Genomic DNA, 10856 nt, shown 5'->3' on the forward strand with positions numbered 1-10856 from the left:
TTGTGAACTAATCGAGACCGAAATTGGAGAAAGAGATACGAACGGAAAGGAATAACCAATCGATGAAAGAACATGAAACCATTCTGTTTCAATAGAGGTACGAGAAAGGGTTGGGGGCAATGAAGTAGGTGAAGTGGTTGGATTTTGCGAGCTGTTCCCACCACTGCTGGATGTGATTCCAAGAGCCGAACGAGAATGAATACCACACAGAAAAGTCAAGACCAGGCTCCCTAATGGAATGTTTAACCGATCCATTCTGGATCGACCGAATTGGTACGGAAGTTGTAACATGGGAAAACCACGGAAAACACGACTTATTTGAATAACCCGGTGACCTACCAATTGTAGAAGTAGGATTTTTGGCAAGCAATAAGCACTTAAATAATACAATTCAAGTGTACCATCTTCTTTCTCATTTCGAGGAAAAGGTGCGGAAGGAAAAGGAAACAACGGAGGGATCCGAATCGGACCTAAATGGGAATGACATGAAAAGTCTTTTTCAAAACCTAGCATTAAGGGCGTTACGACGATATATGAGAGGAATGGAGAAAAACTCGTGATTGGTGTGGAGGGGAAGGTCTGTTTATAATATAGTTCAAGAAAGAGTCGTCTCATTTCCTTACTTCTTCGTTCTTTCTAATTCATTCACTTCAAGACTGGTTCTGAACGCCGCGTAACATCATCTTCAACCAACCTCCATCGTACCGGTGCGACCACTAAAGAATTGCTTATACACTAAACAGCTGCTTATATACGCTTACTAAAAGACTGACTTTTATTCATATTCAATTCATTAGGCCAGCGTGAAACTAAGAAAGATAGATGTGCCTAAGGCGTAAGCAAACTGTGCACGCTAAGAGAAGAGGAGAGATGTTCGCAATGACTACCACAAGAAAGCCGCCCCCTCTCTCTAAAAGGGCCCGTCACTTCGTTCGTACCTTCTTGGCTTAGGCTTGCAACTTCACTTACTTTATGGCCTTGCCGCCTTTTTATAGCAGAAGCTAAGCGCTTGAAAAGCGCGCTAAGAAAGGTTGCTTCTGTCGGCCTTTATGTGCAACAGTCCACCAGTAGCGGAAGATAGGGTTACCGTACATACAAGAGTCTTCCAGTTCTTACGGAAGCTCTTTCTTACCAGTCAAGTAGTACAACAGCTGTCTCTTATCTTATAGCCCGGCGCGGCGGGTCGCCTTTTTAATTCAGTAGATAGAAGAAAGTATTAGATAAGGAGTAGGTGAGTGAGTCCTCGCTGACCTGAGCGATTTCGATCACCTAGCAGGCCTTTTCTTTGGTAGGTAACATCGCCAAAGCGTATCATCAGATTTGACTACGAAGGAAGGAACTCGGCAGAAGATCGGTCTGCAAGAAAGGCCTACTTATCCACGGGTTCATTGACAAAACCGCCGTAGGAATGGAGACCTTTCAATAGAGCGGAGGCGAACTGATCAACGAGAAAGAGGCCCTACTCACTACAAAGGAATACACCACAAGATCGAACTGCACTCATGCCTCTCCCGCATCAAGTTGACCGCCAGACTGGAGCTTCGTAACATGTTGACGAAGACCTCCGAACTGAGGGTTCGGTCAGTACAAGAGACTACTTTGTCTCCTCGGAAGAAGAATAGCCCCGCTCTCTAGCCGACTGATCCCGTTGATCAAACTGGGAGGGAACGTGTCACATTAGAGGTGAACGATCAGAGGTGTCCTCTAATCACTACGATGAGCTGGTCCCTCTTTTAGTAGACTCAGCTATGAATATTCATGAAAAAATGAATGCCTCTTTCACAGCTAACCCCATTTTCTTAATGCCGAGACTTTCTCTTTCGTCGAGCCCCGAGCTTGTGGTCCTCCTTTGAGTTTGGGTTCAATTGGATGAATCTGTCAAGTCAAGGTCAACGTACGTAGCAGCAAGGATGGTGCATCGCCTCTTTCTCGTTCTCGCTCGGGAGCCAAAACGAACACGCCTGCTACCTACTGTACTGGACCTTCGACCAGGCATTCTACCTTTGTCGAATCGGAACCAATACCACTGCATTGCGCTCGAACAGTTGAGCGGCCGCCGGCCCTTCCGTGCACAGATATAGATTCATTCTTCGTACCTGGTCCAGCCTCACAACCCTTCGCGGGTTGGTAAGAAGTCAGTCTTGTTTGGTAAGACGGAATTTTACAAAGAAAAGAGAGTGCTCGCCCCGGCCAACAAAGACCGTAATTACATAGATAACTGCTCCTCCCCTTCTCCGTCTTTAAGGCTTTAAGGCGAACCGTATGGCGGCTGGAAATAAAGACGACCTCACCTTCTCGTAGATGGTGTCAGTGAGAGCCATTTTAGTACCCCCCGTTGACCTTTTTTTGTAGATAGAATCTTCAATGAGTGGAAACAAGCAACCTTACTAAGCTAAGAAAGGTGCTTGTTGAGTAAGGCCGGCTTTCTTCGAATGCTTGAGCGCTTCTTTCTCATATCGATCATTCAATATCCTTGACTTTTCAATAAGGGGCGCGTTAGCTAGGCCGTTTTCTTGCAGGAGTGCTAGCGCGCGCCCTTACGTTTTCTTCGCTTGCTCTGCAGTACGAGCCTCATACAAAGCCGCGCCCCTTTAATATGATGAAGAGGGGCCGCCCTCTTTTCTTTTCCGCACCAATCCTTATTTACTACTACATCTTTTTTGGGGTGTATAGCTCAGTTGGTAGAGCATTGGGCTTTTAACCTAATGGTCGCAGGTTCAAGTCCTGCTATACCCAAACCTAACTTGCACTATACTATGAGTAAGGATGCGTAGTAGCGCAAAGAGCACTCTTTGGCCTTTAGATTAGAGGCGCTTCGCCGTCTTTGATTGGATGGAAACATCTATCTAAAGTGTGCAGTGAAGGAGAAGAGTAAATAGTAGGGGAAAGAAGAAAATGGCACATTGACATTCATCTTCCTCTCGAAGGGCTTTGAGAAGAGGGGCAACAGTGAAGATACCGAGACCGTGTCTATGGGGTCTTAGTAAGAATCTGTTGCAAGCAAATGCATGTAAGGGAGGAATGCCCGCATTAAGATTTAAAACTTGTCGTCTACTTGAAGGAAATGTTTGGAACAGGAAACTTACAATAATACAACGCCGCATTCTTCGAAGATTGAGGAACAAGACGAGATCTATTAAGAGAATGATTTATTCTCGAAAAAATCTGAATAGTTACATCCAATTACAAACTACACGAAAGTTGCCCCTTTTTCATGGAGATTTACCCATCACAGAGATGCATAGAGGAACAGAACGAACTTCATATATCCCTTTTCCACTCAATCCAGAAACAAGATCGGACGTTATTCCGGTTCGTCTCCATTTTAGTGAAACTCTTCCTCAAGCAAGGCAGCCGATAAGTCATCGAAGGCTTTTTGTTAATAATGTAATAGTCAGCATTACTTCTTTTCAAGTTTCCCAAGGTGATTTCATATCTTTTAAAGAAAATGATACTCTAATCTATTCAGAAATAAGGAGATCCTTCTATATCGAAATTTCAGTTTCTAAAATCATAGGAAAATTCCTGGATAGCCCGGTAAGAATGTGGAGAAGAACCAAAACGGAATGGTTCCGCTTACTTAAAACTAAGAGGGGATGCCGCCTACTACTGAAAGACCCGTTTTTGCAACAGTTGCGTTCTTCTATGCAAGACGAAGACTTAGAAAGAACAAAGAAGTTTGGATCCGAAAAAGTATGCTTAGGCAGTTCTTTCGCTGAGCACAAGAGAATAAAGAGGCATTTTTATCATTTCAAATCGATATTCTTATCGAAGAGAAGGAACGAAAAAACCCTAAATCTTACTACTAGAAAAAGAAGTCCTATAGTTTACAACTCTTCTTTCTATAGTAATTTGACCTCTTGCTCCACCCATCAGTCTTCTATGAAGAGAAAAATAAAAAGCTCTTCCCTATCTACTCATTATTCGGAGGTGAATCATAGAACACTAAAAGCTGTGCTATCTTATGGACCTAACATAGGTCACATCCCTCACGTGCGCCAAGAGCACATTCGATAGCATCCTCTTAAGGTTTCAAGATCCAAACCTTCTTCTTCTTAGCGGAAACGCACGTGGCCAAAACATCTAAAGATCGGCATAGTCGCTCATAGGGGCCTATCTATCCGGAGAGAGGATAGTATATATCTTGATTCACTATTTCCATTTTTCTTTTTATATTTCTTTTTTTTTCTCTGTCTCGTACGAAGCAATGGGAGGCAAGCTATGACGGCAGGATGTGACCTTGCCTTTCGCCCTGCTACCGCCGTTCTAAGTTCTTCTGACTAAACGAAGTTAAGACTAAAGTTTCGGAACTTAAGTTTGCAACTTTTTTCAGCAAAGCTTAGTAAAAATCCCTCCTTCGGCTACCTTGGATCAAGGGTAGAGATAGGAAGTAAGTCAAAGGTAGATCAACAAAAGTCTTAGTATGGGAAGAGTCAGAGCGAGGGGAGAGACTTTCTAAACGAAGGTTAGTCTAAGTAAGGAAATGGGCACTCTGCTCACATCGAAGTAACTGCTGTCTCCCTTATGGTCGACGTTCTCTCCTCCCATCCTCTCCTCTCCCTACCGGTCGCCGAATATAACTCTTCTTTGCCGTTCTGGTTGGCTTAGGGCGGTCGAACTCTCCCCTCCTCTCCTTAACAGTCGAGTGATTTCTCATTCTCTCTCCCTCTTTCTATAGATAAGCGGGTTCTTCGATCATTCTAATGAAATAGGTTCGTTAAAGCCAATTGCTCGAATTCTGTTTTAGATTCCTATTCCACTCCAACCGGTGCAGAACTCTTAACCTTTCTAGGACCCTCTCTACGGCAAGGTGCTGCTCTACTCTTTCCACTTGCTCCCTCGTGTATAGCGGTTGAGTTCTTCGCCTCACGGTTTGGCTACCCATCGTCATTCCCTCTCTGTCTAAAGTGAGAGGGGTTCTCTGCGCGCAGTGTAAGATTCCCCTGGATGGGTCTCGTAGGCAGCAGCATTCGTGCTTGCCTTTGCCGTGATTGTCCGTTGTTCCCTTGGTGCGCTGTCATTGACGGTGTAAATCTGTTCGTTCGAGAAAACATGTTGATCTCTTTCCATATCCTATACCCGGTTGTTGCCCTATCAAGATGTGTCCCTTCCTTTGACCCCTTTTCCGATTTCTTAGTGCTGTCCCCCTTGCGTTCCCTCCCTTTGTGAAGAATTCCATTTCCCTTTTTCTCCACTCTTATTTCTTCCTTTCTTATTCTCCTGTTGGAAGTACCTAATCTGCTTTTTGAAATCTTTCCTTTCTTATAATTATAAGGTCCTTCCCCTGTATAGAAGTCTGTGCGATTTTTCCCCTTATCTTCTGGCCGACGCTCCCCTTACCGGTATCAGTGCAAGGGCAATTAGTACGGGTTGCCATAGTAGTCTGGATGGATTGGAACGAAGGGATGAAGGAGGGCCGGCCTGCCCAACAAGTAGACCGGAATAACTAGCTTCTAGTCCAACTAGCTAGAGCTCCAGCCCAAGCCTCCAAATCGAAGCTTCGGAGAGCCTTCTCCCATGCGATGAGATGAATTCTGTCTCTCCCTCCAACACCAGACCGTGGACATTTCGTCCGAATTCCTTCAATCCTACCAGCCATTCCTTTCGGGACCCCGGACAAGGAGGGAATAAAGGCAAGCTTTGAAGAGTGGATTTCATTAAAAACAAGGCCTTACCAGCTTGACCTAAGAGGGCGGGCACCTTTCCAACCCGAAAGCTTCTTGCTGAATTTCTCTGTAACTGAATTCTAAAGTTCATCTCTTCATCTTCCCAGCATACCAAAATGAACCGAAATGGAATTGGCTATTGAACAGCCAAACATATTCCGGCCGGCCCTCGTAGTGTGGATGGAGGATGAAGGAAGAACACCTTACTTCTTTCAAAAGACGGAAACAGAGTAATTTTTTCCCACTAGCCTAACTAATGATTTTACCTCACTTTGTTGTATTGTATAGACAAGCCTGACTTTATAGATAGGAATTCAGAAAAGAGTTCTAACTTACCTTCCTGACTGTGCTTCCTGCTTTTGGACCTATTTTCTATTCTAGTGGTAAGACTGTAGTCTACTGCAACAGGAGAAAGGAAAGCAGGCCATCATGATAAGACCCTCTTTACGCTCTCTCTTTCTGCTCGCTCCTGTCAACGAATGAATTTACTACTTGTGTCACTGACATTCCATTAGCATGGTGGACTATAGACCGGCTTTCACGTTCACTCTATAGGAAGGGGACTTAGATTAATCGATTCAATGGGCGAACTGCTTTCCTTTAAAGGTAGCAAGTGATTGAAATGACAAGCTTGTAACTGATATGAAATCGGAAGACAGTAAGTTGGACGAGGAGCTCATGTACCACAGAGTGGGCAAATGCTCCCCTCTTTCAAGAGACTGTTTATGTTCTTGTTTCTTTAGTCTCTTTACCTGCGAGCATGAATTCCTGAACCCAATACTAGGAAAGAGCTTCATACCCTATAGAACTGACAGATCGGCTAGCGAAGATGGCTCAGTCTCAGTAGATCCCTCACTCCTCACCGGCTTACGGAAAGAGAGCCCTAAGGGAGAGAGTTCCGGTACTTCAGGCATATCTATCAATGGGCAAAGACAGGAGAGCCTTCTATCTCTTCCAGTCTTATAAAGGAAAGAAAGCAGGATGAACAGGCTTGAGTGTCGATAGGTGACTTTAAGGTAGGCGCCTATCTCTTATTATACTATAGCAACGGGAGAAGTCGGGATTGGTGCCCGGAAATCTATAAAAAATTAGCATTTTGCCCAGATAGAACTTTTTCAATTCATGATCTGCTCTACGAAGGGAAAAGTGAAAGTCTCATTTGACAGCTATATAAGATAGACACTTTCTAATTTCCATGTCTGTCTATAAGGGAAATAGGTCAAGTGTCATTTTGCAGCTATATGAGCATGAACATCTACTTTAGAATTTGAATAGTCCTCTTAGCCGGTCGATTGGCTTGAATCTCTCTTTCTTTTGAATCGTAACCTACTATTAGTGTATGCCTAAAACTGAACTAATTACTTTTCTCTAACCAACTTATGACCAAACAAAAAATGACTTAACTAATGGCCAGATTTCCCTCTCCTCATTAAAAACTACTTCTATCTAGCTCCTCTCTTCACCATCTTTTGGTCAAAAAGAGTAAGAGTATTAAATCCCAAAAGTCCTAGGAGTTAAGCATGTTGGTGATGAACTAGTTCTCGTTCACCCCGGGTGGAATGAGTCAAGCTAGTTCCGAAATCGCCAGAGCCCTCTTGTTCTAATCTTTTTCTTAGCAACTGGCTTTCAGAAGTCTTGCTGCGAGGAAGATTAGAAACGCCTTACTATATTGAATTGAGAATAGTGGCATTTTTTCTGCAGATATGGAGTTTGTTGAGAGGACTTGCATCCTTCGTTCGTAGTGGTCATTTATAGCTGTTTTTCCAACTGAACCTAATTTACTATTTTGCGACAAGAGGGGGCTCTTACTTCTTTCATCTCTAGGTTGAGTACTAGCAAGTCAGGGAGAAGAGAAAAGCCTGGGAAGGAATCGGGTTTTCAGCATCTGTAGTGGAAGAGTGTACTGGTGGTGGTTTAGTTAGAGACAACAACGGGAAGGGGGCTCTCTCTTCTTTCAGCTGATTCTCCTTTTACTAGGCTTGGATAGATGGGGGTGTCGGTGTAAAGATCGCATGGAACAGTAAATGGCAATGGAATCAAACCTCCTCCTATAGGTAAGTTCAGTCTGTAACTGAGGCTTTCTAGGCGTAGGGCTAATAGCACAATGGCGGTGCGGCTAGGCTTTGTGGGTTCGAATGCCGGTTTGAGATAACCAGCCAGGCAAGGGAAAGAAGGAAGTCTTCCTGCGGAGGGGGAAGAAGCGGCCCAGTTTAATAGATTCAATGGTCGACTTGCTTGAATCGAAGAGGAAGAGCCCACTTTCATATTGAATTCAGGCTTTCATTAGCTCCTTCAGGATGGGATTGACGTATGGAACCACTGACAGTGAACCGTTCGTCTACCTCAGGTCTTACACTGAATGACCTCTCTCATCTAATCGATCGGTGAAGGATGTCTTTGAAGATCATCTGGTCTGGCTCGTTACCATTAGTTCCTCTCTCTATAGTCGAGCTAGTAAAACGAGATATCCTATTGAAGTGAACGTTCACAAAGATCGGGAAGTAGTAGCCGTAAATCTATCCACTCGTGTAGTTTTAGGCCGCAGATGTCTACTTTTCTTTAATATGGAATTCAAATCAGATCCTAGAGTTTAACCACTGGGGGAGAGTGGGTGAGCTTGCTTTCGAAAGTTTACAGTTTCCCGGCTAAAAATCACCTGCTTGTTTACAGACTGAACTGATCTATAAAAAAAAAGACAGAAGCGAGGAAAGGCCCCTTCGCTGCTCTCTCTGTTTTTTCCCTCGAGCGGGATTTGAACCCACGTCCGACTACCTGTTGAACTATACAAGAGGCCGCTCTACCGCTGAGCTACCGAGGTGGGGCTTAAGACGGGAAATCTAAATCGGCACACACGTTTTTTCATTCATTAGCTGTAACCAGCTGAGCTACCTGGACCTCTTTCCTAAAATATGCTTTTTGCTTACGCTTCTTCGTCAAGCTTTCGAGCAGAATATCCATACCTTTCTTTTAGTAGTGAATGAGATGCTTGACAATAACGCTAAATCCAGACATTTAAGGTGTAACACAATGCCTTAAGTGTGGGAGGGCAGCCTATCCGTATCCCTTCGCATGGTCGTTCTATCACGAAGTTGGCAGCGGGAGTGGGACGAGAGCTCGGCTGCGAGTATCTCCCTTTCAGTGACCTGGGACAGGAGACGATTTTATGAGTTTGCCTTGTTGGCATGCTCAGTGGTCATAGCGCCTTTGATTGAAATTCCATTTGCACCCGTCTCCTTCGGGGATCCATTAAAGGGATTGGAGTGGAATTTCCATTCCACCTATCCGCACCCTATCTCGCTGAAATTTAGATATGTGAGCCCGGAAACACATTTTAAAATACGCCTGTCAGCGCAGCTCTTTTTGGAACGGTACGAGCAGACCACTTAAGCAGATACCTAGACTTCCATTTTGAACCACCAAGCAAGGTAGTTGTGTAGGAGGAATATAGTATCCTTCATCGGAATCAGAACAAACTGAAGGAACGAGACAGCACCAGATCAGCTTTAAAGAGCAAGCAAGAACCACTGAAAGAGGCCGCTATAAGAGCCAGCAAAGCTACTCATGCACCTGGAGCGAGCCACCTGGCGATTGAGGGGCAATCATATGCTTCTGTTAAAAAATTATCCTCTCATCGATGTTATACCGAACTGAACTAATAAAAGTTTCTCATTTAGAAAGAATGGCGAAAGAGGCCTCCTTGCATTGCCCAACTAGAGCGAAAAGCCTTATTGCGTTGCGGCCCTAAGTAGCTATGGGGTGTTGATGTACTTGGAACCTAGACCGGTTACCTGAGTATGGCGGTTCGGTAGCCGTTCAATGATAGCATGAGATCCTCGCTTCGGTAAGTTACAAGGATGAATGCAAATAGCAAGGCGTTGTGCTGTGTGAAGTGAGACTGGCTGCCCTAAGTTAAGTGCTTCCTTATTAATATTAATTAATGATCTTGCTCAGTAGGAGGGCTTTCCCCCTTCTGTGCAGCCTGATTCTCTCTCTGGAAATGAGGGTGCCCTCGATTGACATTTATCATCGAATAAGGAATCCTTCCATGGATGAGAAGGTTGAGTTACAGTACAGACTCCGTTGGCTTTCGCAAGGAAGCATCTCGAAAGTTCCGCAATCTATGGTTGATGCCTCACTCGAACTCTATCCCATACCCTAATGCTGAAGCTACTCTGCCTCTCGGAACCCAAAAAGAAAGCCGGGCGCTTGGGAAGCTATGCAAAACCTGAAAAAAGGAATCTGCTTTCCATCTTTGAGCTCAGAGGTTATGATCGTCTCCTCATTAGGCTATTTTTCAAAAAGTATAGCTGACTCATCAGCTGAGTGGTTCGCCTCTTGTCCACCTGAGTTGTTTACTTCATTTTCCGACCTGGAAAACCAATGACTCTTCAGGTTAGGTTCTCTTTCAACATAGACATCCCGATGACCATGGATCAACTTCGTTCCACGAAACAGAAAGAAAATGAAATCTTCCTCTTAGGGCGTTCGATTCCGCGAAATGGCGACCCGTTTTGCCGGAGTATTCCGCTATGGCTAGCATTGTTAGGAATGCTTCTGACCATCTTAGGCCATTCTTGATGATGGACCCTCCGGCAACTTTAGAAGCCTTGGTTCGTAAGGGCTCTTATCTTGAACTAACGCTTTGATCTCGGCTTCTAGATCCATATCCTTTCGCATCAAGAGTACCCGCGCGTCTCAAACCCACCTTTATCCCAACAACCCCATGATGAACAGAGAGGAACCCGATGAGGGAAGTGGGACAATGTTCAGACCTTGGCTGTCACAACAAGCAACCAATCAGTTCCAGTCCCAAGGGCGGGTAAAACGAGGCCTCGACGGATGGGAACTCCTACTCTGACTATAGTTTTGCGATCTCTAAGCGGGATTTTAAGTCATCTATCCTTTATCTTTCCCTAGCGAGTGAAGAAAGAGTGGATGTTTTGAACGAGTGTTGAGCGAGTGAAGTGCCCCATAAGCTATAAGGGCGAGCTATATGTATCAATTCCGTGAGCAGCGATTGAACTGAACGTAAAAAGTGCATCCAGCAGGAATCGAACCTACGAATTTGCCCGGTTGGGCGCTTTAACCATTCAGCCATGGATGCAAAGAGACTCAGCGAGTGAACTAGGTTTTGGTATTCCTTCTTGAGCTTCTATTTCTTCCGTTAAAGGAGATTCGAGAAAAGATGGA

At 44.6% G+C, this 10856-nt stretch overlaps 1 non-coding gene across 1 annotated transcript; it reads left to right on the plus strand.

Annotated features, from left to right (window-relative positions):
- Window positions 1-2663: 2663 nt before the first annotated feature.
- TRNAK-UUU (transfer RNA lysine (anticodon UUU)) lies at window positions 2664-2736 on the plus strand. Its single transcript has one exon. It is a non-coding gene; the product is annotated as a tRNA-Lys (tRNA).
- The last annotated feature ends 8120 nt before the right edge of the window (window positions 2737-10856 follow it).

Source organism: Lactuca serriola, chromosome 1, assembly GCF_051521515.1.
Source record: "Lactuca serriola cultivar US96UC23 chromosome 1, Lser_US96UC23_V15, whole genome shotgun sequence".
Taxonomy (NCBI): domain Eukaryota; kingdom Viridiplantae; phylum Streptophyta; class Magnoliopsida; order Asterales; family Asteraceae; genus Lactuca; species Lactuca serriola.